Below are 18,576 nucleotides of genomic sequence, written 5' to 3'. Positions count from 1 at the left end.
CAGATGAGGACCCAAAGTTCAGTAACAAGTGCAGTTAGGGGGAGAGAGGGTGGGAGGTAGAATGAATGAATGAGTGGGTGTGTGTGCAGTTCTGGAGCTGCAACAAGCCATACCCGTTGCTCTCACAGTCCCTCTTGCTCTCCATGTCTGCCATGGTCCCAGAGCACACCCTCACCCCTGTCCTTTTCTCGGGCTCCAGTTGAACTGCTTTTTTGCTGTGTGGCCCATTTTCTTGGTCAGGCTGGGAGTTGAAATTCTCTTCCTTATTGCAAGCTGCAGAGGAAATGCCTGGCTCTCCCTGCTGCCCTGCAACCCAGATACAAGTCTGCCTTCCTCTTTAAGCCCATCTACTGTGAATTATGCATAGGTGCTGCAAAGGACCCCCTTAGGATAAGGGTTGTAACTTATTTATCTTATATTTCCACCAATAATTCTCTCCACTTTGCTACCTGACGGTATCTGGCACAAAGAGGCCACTCAACAATTCTTTATTAGGGTTGCATATTAACTGTTTCCCCTTATTTGCACGCTTAGTGGAATTGTTCAATTTAGGGATAAGTGATGCAATCTCTCAGTGAGAAACTGGTCCTTTCTGCCTTTTGCCCTAGGCTAAATAATCTGGCTTCTTTCATCACCTGCCTTGCGTTTTCTTCTCTTTGATCTGTCTTTCCACCCCCCCTCCATCTTCACTGCTCCTGTGGGGGCGCCCCTGTGCCCTCTGACACCTCCCTCGACATTCACATGCAGGTTCTTTACACTTCATGTGTGAGTTTTAAGAGATGTCGAAGGGCGTTTTCCCAGGCCCTGGTGCTGAGATGATTGTAGCTGAAGTCTGGTGTGCATCACACCTTCCTGTGAATGAGAGCAGGGGTCTGGAGAAGTGAATCCTGAACCTGCCATTCCTTGAGTTTCCCTAGGGGCTCTGGAAGTTTTCAAAACAAAGTTAATTGCAATTCGTGGTAATCGCACACATAGTTAATGCTATGCCATGCTTCGACTCTGAGATGAACGTTAGGAAACGGAAGTGTCATAGTTCCCAGAAGATGGGTGTGGGGTGAATGAGAGAAGGAAAAATGGAATGAAGTCTCTTGGGATATGAGAGCTTTGTGCCCATGAAAGTCAAATGCACCCACCTGCCGTGATGGAGACTTGGAGTGCAGCCCGCCCTGTTCCCTGCGGCGGCCAAGGTCCCAGGGCAGTGGGGACAGTGGGACTTTTCGGAGCACAGGTTCCCTCAGCTCTCAGCTTCCTCTGATTCTGAACTCCAAGGACTCACTGTAGATGGTTGCATTAGATTGAATTTGCCTTTTATTAACATTTTTAATAGGCCATGTTCCTGGAAATAGTGGTGACATGGCTAGCTTGTCTGACTTCTAACATGGTGGGGGCAGCTTCCTATCTGTTCATTTTCCAATCAGTTTGTGGAATCATTTTTTCCTTATCTCCTTACCGACACCCACCTCAGGTGCTGGAGAAAAATCTCCATCAGCTTCCCATTATATCTTTTCCCCTCCACATACTGCACTGGTCCAACCACCCCAGTGCCGGGCAGACACTCTTCCTGTTTGCTGGACAAAGAGAAGGTAGGGATGGTGGACTGGCTGCCAGCCTGTCTGGTGTGAGTGGTATATTTTGCATACCTCTCTTTAGCTAGAAGTCACTGTTTGTTTGTGTACCTGAAGCCAGCCCTGGCCTCAGGACTCACTTTTTGTCCTTTTCTGCCTCTGCTACTGGTTTCTTTCTGGCATAGTATTCTAGTGCCGATCTGGCTGCATGTCATCAAGGCTTTCTGTCCCCAGGACACTGCACCATCACTGTGTTCTCCTGTGGTGGTTTTGGTGCATCCTCTGCACCAGATGTTGGAATCATCATCTTAGGCTTATGAGTTCTTTCAAGGTAAACTGTCCATCTATGTTAATGTCTGAATTGGCGCATGATGGGCAGGGGACAGCATGGTACTTAGTCTTGATCAGCAGGGCAGTGCAGGCGAGCTGTGCTGTGTGGAAACCTGTGTAGGGCGAGGGCCAGGCCCAGGCCCTGTTCTGCACTGGTCACAGCAGTTAGGGCTGGGATGGAACTTTGCAAATGCACGTGTAGAACAAGCAAGGAGGCTCCTGCTGCCATCCCTTCCTGGTCACCACATGCCGTGTGCTTGTGGAGCATGGCATTGTTAGAGGTCATTGATGCAATAACTGCCACTGTCAGCTATGAGGGGAGCCTGTGACATCCATGAAGGACAGGGAGATGGCATTGTCAACAAAAAGAGATTCCCATTTCTGCTCCCTGCATGGTAGGAGTGAAAACTCACCTGTGTATTGGGACGACTCACCAGCGAACTGGGTACAGTGCTGTAGGGTGGACAAAGAAGTCACTTAGCCCCAAGACCCCAGGATCCCATTTTCTGATAAAGGAATTGTAGCTCAGAAATAAGATGAACAAGAACTCCTAGCTCCTCAGCAAGTATTTTTCTCAGGGACACTGTGTAAGAGGAAGACATGTCTCCTTCTGTCCTAACATGGGATCTTAGTGCTGGTGAGTGTTATGGTTAGACCACCATGGTGGCCTTCAGTAAAAGTGACTTGCAGAGCACTTGCTGCATCAGGCTGTTCTCTTGTGTTTGGTTTGTAGAGGGATTGAGATTCAGGTGTACGATTCAAATAAAACTCGCTCGGTAGAGCAGCACATGTTGCTCCTTTATGTCTGCACCTCAGACCTTATGCTCTCAGGTTTCCTGGTGCATATGAGACACGCCTGTGCATGTGCAGGCACATCTCATGTGCACATGTATTTATGCATTGGCTGCATAAGGAGTGGGGCACACAGTGAACTCTGAGTTATCTTATCAATGCGGAGTCGTAGGTTTGAAGTGACTTGTCTTGAGCGGTGTGAGCTAAACAGCTATGCCTTTGGCAGACTTCTCTTCACTTTCTGTGCAAAGCTGCATTTAAATATTTTATCCCATCCTGCCAGGCTCCGCCAGGAGCCCAGAGGTCATTGCTGGGTTAGCTGTTAAGAGGCATACATCAAGCTGCCCTCTTTTACTTCCTGTGGGGAAGAGACTCAATAAGAAGTGTCCTATACCCGAGGGTCCTCAGCAGAAAGGCTTGGGTGGAGGTGGGCAAGGGGCCTTCGATCTCCTCATTCTGGGCACTTATTTCCAGTCAACGTGATCATGCACACACAGGAGGGCCAGGTCTCTGCCCCTCTCTCTTCTCTGGTTAATCTACTCCTGACCTAAGCAGGAATCCAGGCACTTTGGCTCCTAAGGAGACAACTCACTATGACAATGGTGTGTCTAAGTCTCTGACGTGTTTAGTGTCCTGCAAGGTCAGCAGTAGTAGAGCCTTATGATGGGCTGTGGTGTCTCTTTGCAGGAGGATCACAGGGAGGAGTTAGACATGATAAAGAAAATCTGTCTTTAACTATTGAGGTAACACGGTGCAGATGCATCATTTGCATTCAGCTGTTAAGAAAAATGAAGTCATGGCGCTTGCAAGAAAATGGACAGTGTATGTGCATGTGTGCACGCATATGCATATGGGTGTATTTCGGTGTGTGTTCTTACGGACATATGTGCATGATGTGTGTGCACAGGCGCGTGAGTGTTCATACGTGTACATGTGGGTGTATGTGTGTGTGTGCATATGTATATGTGTGTGTGTGTGTTCATAAGTTCATGTGTGTGTTCATATGAGTGCAGGTGTGGGTCTATATGTTGAAACTAGAAAAGTCTCCATGGCAAGGGAAGGAGAAATCTTAGTGGGGGGAGAGAAACTAATAGTATGTCTGCAGCAGCTGAGAAGAGCACTTCCTGCTGACAGTCATCCAAAGTGAGACCACACACACACACACACACACACACACACACACTTGCTGAAGGACATACTTTAGCAAAAAGGGGAAGCAAGGCTGGATGGGACAAATTGTCAGAAGAAAAGCAATGATAGTGTTTGTACAAAGTAAATCATGTTGGTATATTATTATATTAATGTTTTAATCATTTAAAAACCTGATGGATTAAAAGTTCTGGACAATAACAGTGTGGATTTGGCTGAGGGAATTGTCAAGAAAACAAGGCTCTGGCTTTTACTTGGAAGGGAGTATTATGGAAATTGACTGGCTTTGTACCTTGTTAGCAAACTACAAAAGGTGTGAGAAAAAAACATCACTAAAAGAATTGAATGGAAAATAAGATTCCTAAACACACAGAAGAGAGGGATTGAAAAGACGACAATTAACAAGAGGCAGGAAAGGAAAAATAAAATGGAATTGCTAAATAGAGAAGACGCGTTAAAATACATATAAGTAACTGCAACAAATGGAGACTGATTAGTCCTGCTTCTTGAAAGACACAGAAGTGGGACCTGAGAAAATACTGCTATGTGCAATTTATGAGACACATTCACATTAAAGGTTGAAGATAAAATCACGGAAGAGTGTATTCCAGGAAGGCATAAATTAATTAAAATTAATGTAGCTATTTTAACTAGGCTGAAGGAGACTTCTACAGATAAACATACCATAATGAGAGAAATTATGGACAAGAGAGGACTGTCCTGGCTAGTTTTATGCCAACTTGACACAAGCTAGAGTCATCAGAAAGAAAGGCGAATCCATTGAGAAAATGCCTCCATAAGACCCAGCTGTAGAGCATTTTCTTAATTAGGGATTGTGGGTAGTACCATCCCTGGACTGGTGATCCTGGTTCTATAAGAAAACAGGCTGAGCAAGCCATGGGGAGCAACCCATTAAGCAGCACTCCTCCATGGCTTCTGCATCAGCTCCTGCCTCCAGGTTCCTGCCCTGCTTGAGTTCCTGTCCTGACTTCCTTTGATGATGAACAGTGATGTCCTCCCTAACTTGATTTGGTCATGGTGTTTCATCACAGCCACAGGAACCCCAATGAAGACAGGGACAACAAAATAACTTCTCGGTAACCTGGCATAATTACAACCTCACGTCCATTTTTTTTTTTTTTGTCATCTTGTAAAATCTATGACAAACTGGAAAGAACTACAAGTAGAAATTAAAAGTCAGTAGTCATAGTGGGAGTTACTACAGTGCTTCCTCAGGAGCTGATAGACGATGGATGAAGTCAGAGATGATGTGAAGAAAACCGTCAACCTCGATCACACCCCGAACACGAGAGCAACAACTAGAAAATGAACATACTCCTAAGTTTAAAATATTATTTATTAACTGAGCAAAAATGAACTTCCCATAAACACAAATAATTTATACAGAAAATACCTTAGAAGGTGGGATTGAGAAAGTGGGGACCATTTGGCCCCCCTTGTTCCTCTTGCTGACGTGGCTCCGTCGAATAAACCTCTTGTTTTTCTGCTTTGGAAACAAAGAGACATCTTTGATGACAGTATCCCAATAAAATTACATGTGTGAAGCTATGTCTGCCACCCCCAACCATCCCTCTGAAAATCGGACTTGGATTATCTCAGGATGATAGCTCTCACACTGTGAGGTCATTTGCCACACGAAGGTCCTAGGGAGCCTTGGCAGTTGTCAATGGTCACTTTGTGTTGGTAGATTTGACTTCAATCTTCCGTACGTCTCGATTTGGTGATGGCCTTTCCACTGTTCATGGTTGATATCTAGTATAAACACGGTCACACATGTATATCTGTCTGTAGTCATACTTGCAGTACAAAATGCAATTGTTATGGTGACAGCTATAAACTATATTTTCAATATAAATCAAGCAAAAAAGAAAACAAAACAAAAAACCTAACATATTTTGTAGTAAAGAACAGCCGGTACATGATAGTAGCTAAGGACAGCTCAGCACCTAAAATCCTATGTTAAAAAGTGAGCATTTGGAGGGGGAGACGACTCGGTTAGTCAAGTGTTGGTTTTACACTCTGAGGACCCGAGTTCAGTCCCTCAGAACCCTTTCAAGAAGGAGGCCCGTGATGTGTGCCTGTACCCCCAGCACTGAGGAGATAGAGACAGGACATGTCTCAGTGAGTAAAGGCACCTGCTGTGTAGTGTGAAGATCTGAACTGGATTCCTGTGACCCAGGTGGGAGGAAGATAGATGAATCCCCTAAGTTGTCCTCACATGTGTGCTATGGCCCATACCTGCTCTTCCCCCATCACACATGGCACATATAAACAATAAATAAGTGTAAAAAAAAAAGTAAGGTGGAGAACGGTTTAGGAAAACACCATATGTTTCTCTCTGGCCTCTGCACACAGGTGCATGTATGTATAAATACATGATAAAATGTAAAAAAAACCTGAATAATCAATCAACTCATATTAAAATAATTTGACAGCAAGCGACTCAATAATCTCAAATAAAGTATAAGGCAGGCAAAAATAAATAAAAGTTAAAAAGTGCAGACTAAAATATGAACAGGGAGTGCTTAGAAGTTAGTTCTTCCAAAAATTAAAAAACCATTGATTTCAAAAAGAAAGGGAAAATAATGCAAATCAACATAGAAGCACACAACTGCATCCTGCACAGAACTGAAAACCGATGGGTATACCGAAGGGAGCCGAGGGACCATGGGCCTCTTTGGTTGGCTTGGTGCCCATGTCAAGCACCATGGGCTGGCTAATCAGTGCCCATCTCCAAGTGCTTATCAACCACACAGACTGTGGGGGATGCGGCTTTGATCTGCCTGCCTGTCTAAGCCGAGCACATTTGTGGACTGACACAATGCCACCCGGGAAGGTTTAGAACAGGTGTGTGCAGGCTGTGGGGAGTAGCTCCCAGACCCAGCGATTGTGATTCTTGAACCATGGTCCCTGATTCATCACCAGGGTTGCGAATCGATATAATTTAAGATTTCCTATTTGCAGGGGCCCTGGCTCCGAATCAGTAAGCTAGGCAAGCACACTTAGGTGTTAGGGGTGAGAGGAAGGGAAAAGTCTGAACGAGAAGTCGACATATCTCCACGCATCCTGGCAGGCCTCTAATCCATCCTCGTGAATGCCAGTCCCGAGAGGGAGCTAACACATGAATATTTTAAGAATTTCGGTCTACTATTGATTTGTGGCCTGTCAGTATCCAACTGGTTAATTAAATTTGATGCAAAAACAAAGAATTGGGAGCAAATTCAATGTCTTCGGGCAGGCAGCTAGGATGGACATGGGCAATATTTGAGAAAGAACTCCACTTTTGGGCAGAGGGGAGGGAGGGAGGGGTTCCAGAAAGGTCTTAGTTGTATGTGAAGTCAAGGTCATTTACATGGTCTTGAGAGAAGACATTGGTTTGGAATGATTAAATGTTTATCTGTAGAGAAAATCTGAATTAAGGAAGAGCTGGCCACGTACAAACAAAAGGTTAATTATAATTTGCAACTGTTTTCCAGAAAGAGTTAAATTTTTTATTTTTTCAAAAACATTTGTTCTCTCTTTTTGTTCGTTTTCCACAGGGCCCCCCTTACTGTACCCCCTGCCAAAGCTCTAGACTGTAACCACTGGGAGAATATTGTTCTAATCCTTTGGTCTCTGTTGAGCCAAAACTCCAAAGGAAGCACGCACCTTCCTTCAGCAGGTAGGTGTGCATGCATTCTTTCATTCTTCCCTGATGTATACAGTTTATCCCTTGGTTTCTTTGTAGACTATTTTAAGCTTAAAACCATCAATAGTAACACAAATTCAATTTGACTGAAAGCTACAGTGTTCCATAACCTGCCTCTTTCCTCCTTTCTAACCAGGGCTGGCTTTCACGACAACAGTTCTTAGAATCACATACTTCACTTTGAGTCCCGACTCCTTCCAAAAGGGGAATGCTCCTTTGATGAAACAGCACCATACCCCTGCCCCCACCATAAGGAAACAAAAATGTGTTTTTGCAAATAACAGCTTTGTGTGCAGACAGAGGCATGATGTACAAACTTGGCCCTCCAAACAGTGATGGGGGAGGAAACTGTGGGCATTTCTCCCTACAAAGGTGGAAAAGTCCAGTCCTGGGAAGTAAGTTCCTCATTGGGAAGATGATTTCTAAAGGAAAGAAACATGTCTGGCCCTGTAAGACACATGCCTAAAGTGTTCATGGAACTGTGAGGATGGAAGGTTACTTCCTGGGTAGGTCATGCCATGCGATGAAGTTGATAGTGTGAACATTTCTGGGGTTGAGCGGCATCACAGGACAATCTTGGGAACCTGGAAGGCACATCATGTATGCGTCGTTGCTAGTGAGCATCCAGCTGCCCACAGACTCATCATCTGCAGGAGCTGAGGGACCCCCGTTGCCAGCCAGGAAAGTGAGGATTTTATCATTCAGCTTAGCCTTCTGGGGATCCTGAGTGGAGACCCTCACTCCAGTGACTAGTCCTGAGTACCAACTGCAATAAGATAGAAAATACAAATTGGTTTAAACCACTGAGCTTGTGGTATGTTAGATAGCACAAGGAAGCAAACATATCCAGCTGTCCAGAATTAAGGAAGACTATTTCTGTTGTTGTTTGTTTGTGCTTTGCTTTAATTCTGTCTGAACATGCTGTACTGTGTACTTGTCCTGAATCCTCACAGATGTTTGGGGGTCAGTACCCTAACAACATTACTGGGCTGTTTGCGCAGCATTCACACTGTATTAGGTATTGTAAGTAATGTAGGGGTGATCTCAGATATACAGATTAACAGCAAATATTGTGCCATCTTATAGGCGACTTGAGAGCCCCAGGTTTTGGTATCGGTGGATTCTAGAAGCTGCACTCAGAAGACAGGGAGCAGTTTGTGAAGATCTGCTGTTCAACAGATACCTTTCCAATGTCTTGATCATTCTAGCTTCTTTTCCTATTACTATAATCAAACACTAACAAAAGCAACTTCAGGGAGAAAGGGTTTGTTCTGGTTCATCATGGCAAGGAAGACAAAGCAGCAGGAGATTGACATAGTGGATCACATCATATCCACAATCAGGAAGCAGAGAAGGATGAGTGCATGCTTCTGCTAAGTTCTCCTTTTCCAGTTACATCGTCCAGGACCCTAGCCAGGGAATGCTGCCACCTGCAGCGTTAAGTGTTTCTAGTCCAGTTAAGGCAGTCAAGATAATCTCCCCCATAGGTATACCCAGAGGCCCATCTCCCAGGGGATTCTAGATTCTATCAAGTCGATAATTAATATTATCCATGGTTGGGTGGTGGTGGTGCATGCCTTTAATTCTAGCACTTAGGGAGGCAGAGGCAGGTGGATTTTTGTGAGTTTGAGGTCAACCTGGACTACAGAGTGAGTTCTAGAATAGCCAGAGCTGCACAAAGAAACCCTGTCTCAAAAAAAAAAAAGGAAAAAAAGATTAACCATCATAGTATCATAGTCATACCCTACAGTCACTGGAAGGAGACTTGTGCTCTGTGCATCTGGGCCATCTGCCCATCTGACATAACACTCACAGGAAGTGTGATAAAGGGACACCCTTGAGTAAGTTAGGGCTTGGCATGATGTAGGGGATTGCCATGTTAGGATAGAGAGGTCAAGTTCTTAGTGTTCGAACCTAAGTGCTCCCTTAGAGCACCCACAGAGGCAGGTATGCTTGTCCCAGCTTGTCTGCAGCAGAGACAAGTGACTCCATTTAGAAGGCACTGACAAGTGCCATTTTCACACTTAGGTGGGGGCATGGGCATCCCATCCTGGTATAATGAGACTGTTTGAGAGGCCTCACAAGGTGGTGGAAGAGCAGACTAGAAGGCATGGAGATAAACCTGTCTGCTTTCTATGAGGGGAGATACCTCCAAGCCTACACGGCATTCTGCTGGGAGGAGGAAGAGGTCTCTGGTTCATACCCAGTGGGTGAGGAGTAATGGGTACTGCCCATCGAAGGCAAAATGGGGCACTGTGATGATTAAACCTGTCAGTGGGACAGGATCCAGAAATACCTAGGAGGCAAACCTCTGACCGTGTCTGTGAGGGAGTTTCTAAATTGCTTAAACTGAGGAGGGAAAACCTATCTTGGATGGAGGTGCACCATTCCATGTGCTGGGGTTTTAGACTAAATCAAAGGGGGAAAGTCAGCTGAATGCTACCATTCATGTCTCCATTTCCTGAGTGTAGATGTGATAAGATCATCTGCCGCATGCTCTTGCTGCCGGGCCTTACCCGCCATGATGGCCTGTACCCCCAAACTGTGGATAAATGAGCCCTTTCTTCTGTAGCCACCTTTGTCCTGTACTCTGCGAGAGCAACAAGAAAGTTAACAAATTCCACCTCCATCCTGGCATTTGTTTGATTCAGTCATTCATAGTTTCATCCTCTCTGTCAAGGTCAGGCAGGGCTATGGCTTCAAAGAAGAGACTGCCTAGAGTACAGGCAAAGATGGACTGTCAGCATCCCTACAACAGAAGAGAGGAGCTTTTGGAAAGGAGCAGAAACCATGGCGCTAAACACTCAGATGCAACATGAAAGGGGTATTAATTACTTGTTGTAGCATCCTACAGGGAATGCCTGTGTTGACAAGCCAGGTGTGTGGATGAGAGTGTGGGCTGAGGCTAGACCTGACCCAGGTGTGTGGATGACAGTGTGGGCTCTGAGGCTGGACCTGACCCAGGTGTGTGGATGAGAGTGTGTGCTCTGAGGCTGGACCTGACCCAGGTGTGTGGATGAGAGTGTGGGCTCTGAGGCTGGACCTGACCCAGGTGTGTGGATGACAGTGTGGGCTCTGAGGCTGGACCTGACCCAGGTGTGTGGATGAGAGTGTGTGCTCTGAGGCTGGACCTGACTCAGGTGTGTGGATGAGAGCGTGGGCTGAGGCTAGACCTGACCCAGGTGTGTGGATGAGAGCGTGGACTCAGGCTGAACCTGACCCAGGTGTGTGGATGAGAGTGTGGACTCAGGCTGGACCTGACCCAGGTGTGTGGATAAGCATGTGGGCTCTGAGGCTGGACCTGACCCAGGTGTGTGGATGACAGTGTGGACTCAGGCTGAACCTGACCCAGGTGTGTGGATGAGCGTGCAGGCTCTGAAGCTAGACCTGACCCAGGTGTGTGGGTTTCTGAATCTGGACCTAGCCCAGGCCGCGAAACATCTCCGGAAGATTCCTGCCTGCCATTCCCAGAAATGCTGGCAACTTCTGGGTGACAGAGCTAGCAGGTACTCTGCCTGGGTCCAGCCTTTGTGTCTATTGATTCCTGTTTTCAATGTCGGACGGATCTGTCAAATTCACTTTAAATTTTCTAGGTACTTTCTTTTTATTCCAAGTGTGTTTTAGGAAATTATGCTCAATTCTAACTTTATGTATTTCAGATATGTGTCTTTACCTGCATTGTCCAGATATGTGGACACCAGTAAGTACGTTTACTGGTGTCTTGGGGCAGAGACTTCTTTCCTGTTTGTGAGACCTGGTGTAGCACAGACATAGTGGCAACTATTAACAGAGAAGTGATCTTCAGCTGGGCGTTTCCTATGGTCATGTCGGCCAGGTATACGCCCTCCTCATTCCCACACCACCTGTTTTCATCCCTGGTTGTTCCATATGGTAGGATTCCCCCTTCCCCCTCTCTCTGTGGGGTATGTACATGTGGGCGCTGATGTCCATGTGTACCTGCACTTGTAAAGACTTCAAGTGACTGTAGGTGTCTTCCTCTCTCACTCTTCGCTTTATCTCACCGAACCTGGAGCCCATCAGTTCTGGCTGGTCTACATAGCACCTTGCCCAGGTCTATGTAGATTCCTTGTGTCTGTCTACTGAGTCCTGGGACTACAGTGGCTTCCAAGCTTGCCTGGCTTTTAGTATGTCGTGGGAATGTGAACTCTTGTCCTCACACCAGTGTGGCAAGAGCTTTATCCAAGGAGCTATCTTCTCAGCTCCTGGATTCTATTCTTAATAACTAAAACAAAACAAAACATTTTATAGACACGTGTCAGGATAAATGTATAAAAGAAAAATTATTATTCAATTAGGAAAAATACTTTATATCAAATGTTCTTAATTTTTACCTGTAATGTACTTAACTCTTCTAGGCAGCCCATTTAAAATTTGGACAAAATTGCTATTAAATACAGTTAAAATAAGAGCACTGATTGTGGTCCATTCTGTTTTACTTTTTTGGTAAATGTACTTATACTGGGAAGGATAGAAGACAACTTTGAGCTAGTTAATGTAGTAGTAGTATTTTTAATTGTCTATACAGTTCTATATTTTCTCTGTTGTGCAAACTTCCGATTGTGTTTTTAGTGGGATACAGCGTCCATGCCCATAATCGGAGTTCTCACATCCATCTCACATTAGAAGTCCTTGTGCTTTGGAGGGGACACCGGCTCAGAGGCATTTAGGAACGATAGTGAGACAGCTCAGACCAGTGAGATGTGACTGATGCAGATGACCTGAGTAGAGCCAGCTGCCTGCAGCTCCCCTCAGAGTCCATGCTGCCTGGCTGGCTGTGACTGGTCATGTGGAACCCGGTTGTCTGTCTGGTAGAGCTAGTATTTGGTTGCCTTTTCATTTGTGAGAATGTTCTTGGCTTGTGATGGCGTTCTCAAACTTCCTTCTCAATATGTAGAAGGGAACAATCATTAGAGAGAAATCCTCCTGGAATCAAGGTCCTTTGTGGCTCTTTTCTCCAACCCCACACTTTGCATTCTAACAGAAAATTGCTCGTTAGTCCCCAGAGAATGACCAATTTCCCAACACAGTCACTGAAGTGAACCAGAACTCTATGGATGTCCTGAAGACTCTGGCAGCTATTAATTGCCTTCTGTGGCTTTTGTAAGGCCACGTGTCCCTACGAAGGATCCAGGTCTGTGCTTGTCCTTAGCTCCAGACTGCATGTGGCGCTCTCACCAAATTACAAATGATGCCCACAGAGGAGAGGTGGCCTGGAGTGAGTTCATTGATTTGGCAGCATGAGATGAAACAAGGAGGTAGTTTTGGAAGTCAGATGGATATTTAACTATGTCTATGTAGTAATTTGAGTGTTTGGCTATTGGAGAAATAATGAGAGCCCAAGAAAGGAGATTGCAGAGGAAGCTGAGCATATCTGGGTGGCTGGGAAAGAAACAGGGATCACACTCAGAGCGGGCAGAACATAGCCAAGTAAGCAGTGGGAGAGACTCAGCTATGCTGACGGTGATTGGTGTGTGGTCCCATGAGCGCTGCAGAGGGCAGACTGTGAAGTAACCCATCTCCAGGGGACAGATTAGACACAGTGGCAGACAACAAGATAGACGTCTGAGGAATGCTTTCCATGCCTCTGTCATGGCTTGGTAAGACATTCTCCAACCTTGACTCCAGTTGAGACTGCAGTTTATCTGTCTCAGGGAGCTGTGTTAAAGCAGGAGGCTTGAGATCCAACCTCAGCTGAGTTACAAACCTTAGACATGCTGTACGTGTCTTCTGAATGTAGCTGCCTTCAACACGAGAAGAAAATGGCCCATGCCTTCCAGGATTGTTGTGGGAACTAAAGAAGTAGAAGAAAATCATTGTAAACTAAGAGGCAGTGAATAGATAAATAAATTCGGGGTCACCGCATATTGCCCTGATGGTGGTTCTGCCCCAACAGCATGGCTACAATGGCTTTGAAAACACTCAACATTTAAAAATTTAACATTTAGTTAAAACAGTGTATACACCTGGTTTAGAAAATAAAATTTAGCTTCAGTAGATTTCTTGTCTGAAAGTCCTAAACCAGAAGGGTTTGTGATTTTAAAACAGTTTTGAGGCATTTGTATATACATAATGAATTATCTTGGGGATGGGGCTTTCCTGTCCTCTACATTGTATCTCTATACTTGTGTTGTCTTCAATACCACAATAGAAACATTCTCGAAAACTGGTGTTCCAAGCCTCAGTTTACCCACCACCTGTCCACCCTTCCATCCTTCCACCCAGTCTTGTATTTATGCACCCATATACCCTCCCTTTGTTCCTCTCTCCCTTCCTTTATTCATCCCACCATGATTAATGTTCCATGAAAGCTTGGCTAGACCATGAGATACTCAGATCATCTGGTTCAACATTATTCTTGGTCACAGCAGTGGTGTGTTCCTGGATAGCCCTTAGATCTGTAACTAACAAAAGCTGACCACCCTCCCTAATGTAGCAAGCGCTCTCCAGTCCATAGAAAGACTAATAGAACAAAATCATGGAGAGGAGAAGAATTCACTGGCTCTCTGCCTGACTGCTGGAGTGAGAATGTTGATCTTCTCCTGCCCTTGAAAGTTCTGGTCAGCAGGCTTTCAGATCTGTCTATGCCACTGTCTGTCTTTGAACTATGTCTCTGGCTTTTTGTACAAGTAACATGAGACTTGGTCTCCATAGTCACCTGAGCTGATATTTAATAACTAATCATGTCCATTATTTTGATGATTGATTCAATCTATCCATCCACCTACCTACTTACATGTTGGGACTTCTGTGAGTGTCTGCGTGTCACATTGGATGAGATTGATTCTGTTTTGACAGTCTGTGGGCTAGTAACCTCATAGTACTTTCCACTATTACTAGCTGGGCATTGTTGTCATCTAAGCCTGTTAATCTCCAGCAGGAAATGATGACATCTACCCGGGTGTTGGGATAGCAGCTGAGTGTGTGCGCTGCTTTCATTTGCAGACCATCAGTTCTTCTGTGTCCAGCCCTGTGTGCTTTGCCCACCATGTGTCTTATGCCCACAGAGAATGAGGAACAGGGGTCAGTGCCCAAGGAGAGGGTTGAGTTTCCAGCTATACCCCTGATGGTCACCCCAAATTTAATGCATGTTTATGCTCTGTCTCCATAGTCTTCCCACGCATCTCTGGGGGAGACCTGTCTCTCTCTGCAAGTGTTTCACTCTGCCGCTGTCTCCTTTCTGCTAAGTTGCCCTCTGGGCGGCATCCCATCAAACAGCGGCTGAAAGTGCTTTTCTGCTGCTACCTCCATCTCTCACTTGACTCTGTGGATTTATTCCTTTCAGCTTTTAGAGGTGAGGTGCCAGGAGAGAAGATGGAAATTTATGTTCTCTGGTCTTTACCTATATCAGCAGTCCAAATTTTATTTATTCAGGACGACTGCTGAGTGATTGGGTTTCCCTTGAAAGAGGAGATGAGACACTGAGATGGAGAACCTTCAGGTGTGAGGTTTGAGTATTTCCAGAGCTACAGTGACCCTTATCCAGATATGGTAGAATTAGATCAGCCTAATTCAGTGAGGACAACCAACTCACCTCAAAGAAGTAAGACCAGGAGGGACTGTTGCCGTGATCTCTGAGGCCACAGAATTGGGCTGTGGCTCTTCCTTGATGACTCTTGCTGGTGCTGGTCAAGTGGCTCTAACTCTTGGTAAGTGAAGGACATGGGGAGCACTGGAGAAATGTTGTGGGACATCCAATATAAAAAAGTTGGATTTCTAGAGAAATCAGTTAATGTGGGTCCAGGGGCAATAGCTGGTGGAACTGTTGAAGAGGTAAAAGGTGAAAGGAAGGGAGGGAGGTTGGGTCTCATGGTCCCTCATGTTCTTTGTATGTTTAATATTGGTGAAAGAGACTTTGTTTTCATTTACTTTATTGCAGAAGATTCTGTGTACAGGATATTCTTAGAGTCACAAAGGGAAGACTGTGGGTATATGGTAAATGGAAGGGTCTGGAAAAGCATTTTGATGTGCAGGAGGAAACTTAGGTACACAGAAGAATAGGAGACAGAGTCTGCGCCTCCTTCACACCCCTCACAGTGATGGCTGGTCTCTGGAGGAGGGGTGAGCTCCCGGTCTCACACGAGTGCCCCCAAGGCTGCAAAGGATGAGTGGAGCCCCAGACTATGCTGCTTTCTTCTTCTTCCCTCCTTCTTCCTCCCCGTGTCCATTTCCTTTTAGATTTTTATTTTATGTATGTGAGTGTTTTGTCTGTCTGTCTGTGCACAATGTGTGTATCTGTTGCTCATGGAAGCCAGAAGAGGGCGTTGGATTCCTGGGGACCGGAGTTACAGACGGTTGCACGTTGACACGTGGGTTCTGGGAATTGAGTGCCTGTCCTCTGGCAGAGCAGCCAGTGCTCTTAACTGCCCAGCCATCTCTCCAGCCTTTTAACAGTATTTTGTAATTCTCATTGTATATGTCTCTGACTTTCTTAGTTAAACTTATTCTGGGATTTCTTTATTCTTTTCGATTCTTTTAGAAATGGTATTATATCCTTGGTTCTTTTTTGGATAAATTGTCATTGCTATAAAAATGAAACTGAATTTTTCATGTCAAATTCATATCCCACAAGTGTAGTGAATTTGTTGATTGGTTTTAATAGTCATCTTGTGAGACGCTTTCCTGTTAGTGTCTGATTGACCTTGGTAGAACTCTTCGTCTCATGCGAAGCGGAAAGAGTGAGAGCAAACACTCTTGCTGTCCTTGTGCTGGTTCTCTGTCCCCCTCCATCAGATCACACAATTTTAATGGACGGAGTGTCGTATCTTAGCTACATCCCAGTGAGTCATTCTCAGGATGAAAGTTAAGATACTCCAGTCTGCAAAACTAGAGCTGGAGGTGAAAATGTGTTCAGTTTAGTTCAGGGTGCGTTTGGAGTGGAAGCCCGACCTTACAGCTTCTCTTGCGTAAAGCGTTCCAAGGTCTCCAGTTCTTCTTCTGTGCTTTCCATCACCCTGTCTCTGTCTGCAGCATCTTCTCTTCCTCTTGCTCACTCACACTCTTCATTCTAGCGAGTGTTTGGCGCTCTGGTTCTGCTAGTTTGTGTGCTGCCTGAGCCCACAGCCACCCACGCTGGCAACACTTGTCTCCTTTCTGTTCCCAGCCCCACCCTGGGCGACTTGCACCTCCGTGGGTCTTCCATCTCGACCTTCCCCACACTCGGATTGTACCAACTTCTTTTTCCTTCTAATTTTTAATTTTATGCCCTTCAAGCAAGTCCAGAAGCCTTGTAGAGGATGCTGTGACTTTCCCCTGGGCACCGTCTGGTACATGCCACCTGTAAGGCCTATGGAGGGTCAGCCACTGTGAAGATGACTTGCCTTTTGTTGGTGGCTATCACTCCTGTGACCAGTTCTTCTAGCAAAATGCATCATTATCTTTGCCTGTGTAGGGACTTTGCAAAGAAATAACGTTTGGATTTTTTTCTCCTTCTGTAGTATAAAGTGCATCTTTCTTTGTTAATTGGTTCTTATTTGTTGTAAAAATCCCCCTTTTGGATGCTTTCTTTCCTCAAGAGAAGGGTTGGACAATTAGAAGTCTGCAGTCAAGCTCTCAGCTTTAAGGTGACAACCTTAGTTATAATATTCAAGTTTCTGTTGGCTGCATTCTTTCCTCATGGGGTAGGTAAGAACGGCAAGTAGTTTAGGACTTTGCCAATGGTGAGACTCTAACCAAAAGGACAGCACTAATTCAGTGCCGTGGTAGTTAACATGTGTGGTAATCGAGTTTGGAGTTACGCATTAGTGAAGGTCAGCACACACGTTTACTGTGAATAGAGTTGTGCAGAACATGGCTGACTGTGTAGGTGAACCTGCCAGTTGACCCTATTTCGGATGGAAGGCAGGGTGATTCTCAGGGCATGTCTGCATATCTGAAGGTTATGAGTCACTCCTTGGTCATGTGAGGTGACAAAGCCTGCCAGGGCTGGGAGTGCTTCACGGAGGGGTCTGACAGCCTGTGTTTACCCGTTGGACGTACGTGCACATCTTCCTAGGCATTCATTATGCTGACAGTCTGGGAAATGCCAGTGTTCTAATTAACTCCAGCCAGGGAAGGCTGTCGGCTGTCTGCAGTCCCTTTGATTGATATGGCTGCAATTAGAGTGAGGCTCCCTCCCAGCACACTGCCGTGGAGAGGGGCTGGGAGTGGGCATCGGATTGCCTCTGCAGGCAGAGCTTTGTTCCTGTCCCTCCTCAGCTAGAGGAATTTGAGGAAGAGGCCCAGGTGCCTTCCCCCTCCCCCCAATCAGGAAGTTTATTGCTTTTGGAATGAAAAAGGAATGAACGTTTCCCTCCAGTTTGCATGGATTTGAGGGTTATTATGGGAAACTCACGTGAGTCCATTCTCATACCTTTGAGATTTATTGACTAAAAGGCTCTGATTTACATTTACCTTAGAGAACAAAGTGTCAAGGGCTGTGTCTGAACTCATAGGGCAGGAATGAGGACAGTGTAGATTCTTAGACTGTGTAGATGTCAGTACCACAGATAAAATGCTTCCCCTCAGAACTGAAGTCAGAAGAGGAAAATTCTTTGACTTGTCAGTCTGACCCAAAGACTGTGGTGATGTGAGCTCCAACAGCAAATATGATGCTGTCTGTGACCTCAGGGTGGCTTGTAGCTCAGGAGAGAGCCCATATATTAGGATATCTTCATTGGTGAAGTTTGGGGTGATTTGCTGTGATAGGGAAACAGGCCAGTTTTAAGGGGAAAGAACATCAGATTGCTCTACAATGCAGAAATTATTTCAGTGAGTGACGAATTGGGGACAGGGCTTCTAGGCTGAGCACAAACTCTAAGAATCATCAAGGTATGTTTGTACGGTAGCTGTCTAGTGTGTGGAGGAGATGGGATCTGGCAGGTAGGGAGGCTGGAGTTGGGGTAGGAAGACAGCAGAGGCCTTAGGAAGCCATCCCTTCGGAGCTGGGTTTGTTTCAGGTGATGGTGGCAGGAGTTGTCTGGAACCTTGGTAAGGTACTTGGACCAATCTATGCTTTAGGTAGATGACCAGGTC

The 18,576-nt window shown here is 45.5% G+C and overlaps 1 long non-coding RNA gene across 4 annotated transcripts in view; it reads left to right on the top strand.

Moving 5' to 3' along the window:
* Positions 1-18,576, top strand: part of LOC128115253 (uncharacterized) — a 310,255-nt gene that overhangs the window by 36,723 nt on the left and 254,956 nt on the right. For all 4 annotated transcript variants that reach the window (XR_008220050.1, XR_008220051.1, XR_008220049.1 and 1 more), the window contains exon 3: positions 7,397-7,518. This is a non-coding gene — a long non-coding RNA (uncharacterized LOC128115253). The remainder of the gene's footprint in view (positions 1-7,396; positions 7,519-18,576) is intronic.

This window comes from Peromyscus californicus, unplaced genomic scaffold (assembly GCF_007827085.1).
Source record: "Peromyscus californicus insignis strain IS unplaced genomic scaffold, ASM782708v3 Scaffold_1__1_contigs__length_55948999, whole genome shotgun sequence".
Taxonomy (NCBI): Eukaryota; Metazoa; Chordata; class Mammalia; order Rodentia; family Cricetidae; genus Peromyscus; species Peromyscus californicus.
This window is presented reverse-complemented; position numbering and strand designations above follow the sequence as displayed.